This window comes from Orycteropus afer, unplaced genomic scaffold (assembly GCF_000298275.1).
Source record: "Orycteropus afer afer isolate SDZICR_OR568_19922 unplaced genomic scaffold, OryAfe1.0 scaffold00025, whole genome shotgun sequence".
Taxonomy (NCBI): Eukaryota; Metazoa; Chordata; class Mammalia; order Tubulidentata; family Orycteropodidae; genus Orycteropus; species Orycteropus afer.
In genome coordinates this window covers 10,191,051-10,193,925 of record NW_006921612.1, presented here as the reverse complement: position 1 = coordinate 10,193,925, position 2,875 = coordinate 10,191,051, and positions in this window count along the sequence as shown.

Sequence of the window (2,875 nt, the reverse complement as noted above, 5' to 3'; positions counted from 1 at the left end):
TGCCTTGGGAGGAACGGTTGGTAAAAGGGCTGGAGGGAGGCAGCATGTCTGGCCTTGCAGTAATAGGCCTTGGGTTACTGCTGGTAATCCTGCCTTCCCCTTGTAGGGTTAGAGGAGGTCAGAACATGTGGCCTCCTTGTTGTTTTTGCACCCCCAAAAGGCAAAGCATTTCTCACTGCAAATATGTAATTTTACCTTCCCCTGGGAATTGGTTATTCATTTCTCATAATATTCTGAATAAAAAATTGAGTATGCTAGGTGAGTTCATACACACTCCATTCTTCAACAGCATGAGGACATAGAAATTGTTTTCTCTTGACCATGGATTTTTTTAGGATCAGGCTGTCTTTCTAAATCCATCTTTTTATGTCTTCCCTCCCTCTCCCTCTTCTTCCCAACTGGTATTATATGATGTTCTTTGCTTTCTAGATCTGAAAATATGTGAAAAGCTTGAGCTTATAGAAGTCAGTGACATTTATGAATGCTTGCAGAAGTTCATTCTCTAGTGTTACAAATAGAACACTCATTTAGAGGAGAAAATAAAGACAGTAGAACATGAACTAAATTGAAGTAAAAAATATATGTATAGATTAGATTTAACTATTGCTCTACTATAAGCTTAGAAAACGTCCCCCCATAAATAGCTGTCATAAAGAGAGCTATTTTAGGGGTCATTGGAAGACAGAATATTGCTTTTATTTTCTGTTTCCAGGGATGTCTAAAATATATCTTCTGTTCAGAATAAAAATTTTAAAAGAAAGCAATAATGCTGCTTCTTTTCTATGGGAAAAAGGCAGCTTCTTATTTTTATGTTGAAGAGCTGTCAAGATACTTATATTTTTCATAGAATTAAAAGTTATTTTTTATTCTGCTTAATTGTTCATTGAGATTTCAAAACCAAATCTGCCTCCTTGCCAAATATCTTTGTAATATGTGCATTTCACACTGGCTTATTATAATAGGTTTTCTCATGGGATCTAGTATTCTGGCTTCTGCTTTGTTATGATATTATAACAATAATTAACATTTAGCACTTACTGTATAGCCAGGCTTTGATCCATATTTTTTAACAAAATGTAATAACAATGCTCTTTCACACAGCATCTTTCATCCCAGAGACTCAAAGTACTTGGCAGCATCATATTATAACTCAACATAGTTGTATTCACTTATAAAATCCTCCCAACGCCCCCATGGGGTCTACACACAGCAGGCATCTTCCTTGGGAGAAAGGAAGTCAAGAAAGCTCAAGTGAACTGCCAGGCAGCAAGACAATGACAGCAGAGCCAGGAATAGAATCTAGTCCATTAGACTTCTTGGTCAGAGACTCCAAAGACTCAGTAGCAGCATTTAGTTATAAAATAAAGTAGATAGGAAGAGAGAAGAGAGAGGCACTCACCTTATTTTGACAGGGAATCAGATACATTCTAAAAGTCATAATACGTCTTCTGAAATGAATCCCTTGAAACAAAACTCTAGATTATTAGATGCCTGTCCAAATAACATTCATAACCACCTACATTTTCCTAGAAGCAGGATCCCTCACAGTACAATGGTTAAGTGCTCAGCTGCTAAATGATAGGTCACCAGTTCAAATCCACCAGCCACTCCATAGGGGAAAGATGTGGCATTCTGCTTTGTAAAGAGGTACAGCTGTGGAAACACTCTGGGGCTGTTGTACTCTGTCTTATAGGGTTGCTATGTGCAGAAATTGACTTGACAGAAGTGAGTTTAGGTTTTGTTTTTTATTCCAGATACTAGGTCTCTTTTTAAAGAAATAGGTCAGAAGAAAGCATACAAATGACTGCAGAAGTATAATTTTTCAATCTTTCTAATCAGGGTAATCAGCAGACTCCACAAGCATATCTCATGCTTAACACTCTTTTGAATAGATGATCAATATGGATCAATTCTGCCCTAAGCTATCCTTGGGACAGTTATTCACTTCTTGTGCTTTTCTCCTGTGATTCTAAACCCTTAACCCCTCTTTTTCTATTGATTAGCTTCACAACATTCTTATGAGGCTTGATTATTATTCCCATTTAGTGGATGAAGAAACTAAGTACCTGGCTAACACAGCTAGTGAGTGGTTTTGTTAATGGATCTGTTTGCATCACACATCTGCTGTGCCACCCTTTCCTTCTCTGAACAAGAAAGTACATCATCATGTTAAATTTTGGATTCACGTGGGGAAAATTAGTCATGATGATAAATAAAAAATTCTACTTTCCCTCAAGTTTAGAAGGATGCCTATGGCTATTAAAGGAAGATCAATAATATATATAGTAAATTCATGCCTAAAGAATATGAATAGAACGTTGTCCCACTAGCTTGTTTTAGACATATCATCAAAAAGATTCAATTGCTGGAAGAAGATTTCATGTTTGGTGAAGAAGAGAGCCAGCAAGGGTAAGGGACCCTCAGTGAGATGCATTGGCATAATAGCTGAAATGATGGACTTGGTAGGATAGTGAATGTGAGTATAAAGCAGGAGCAGGCAAAATTTCATTCAGTTCTATATAAGGTCACCATGAGTTGGAATTGACTCAATGGCAGCTAACAAAAACACCAATAAATATAGAAAAAAAATTCATCCTATCTGAGTGTGTCAGGGTTGTATCCTTGTTGCATACTTATTCAATCTGTATGCAGAGCAAATAATATGAGTTGTTGTTTGTTGTTGTTAAGTGCCGTCGAGTCACTTCCGACTCATAGCGACCCCACACACAGCAGAACGAAACACTGCCCGATCCCGTGCCAGCCCCACAGTCCCTGCTATACTTGAGCCCATCATCCACCGTGTCAATCCATCTCGTTGAAGGCCTCCCCCTTTTTCGTCGACCCTCCACCCTACCAAGCATGACATCCTTCTCCA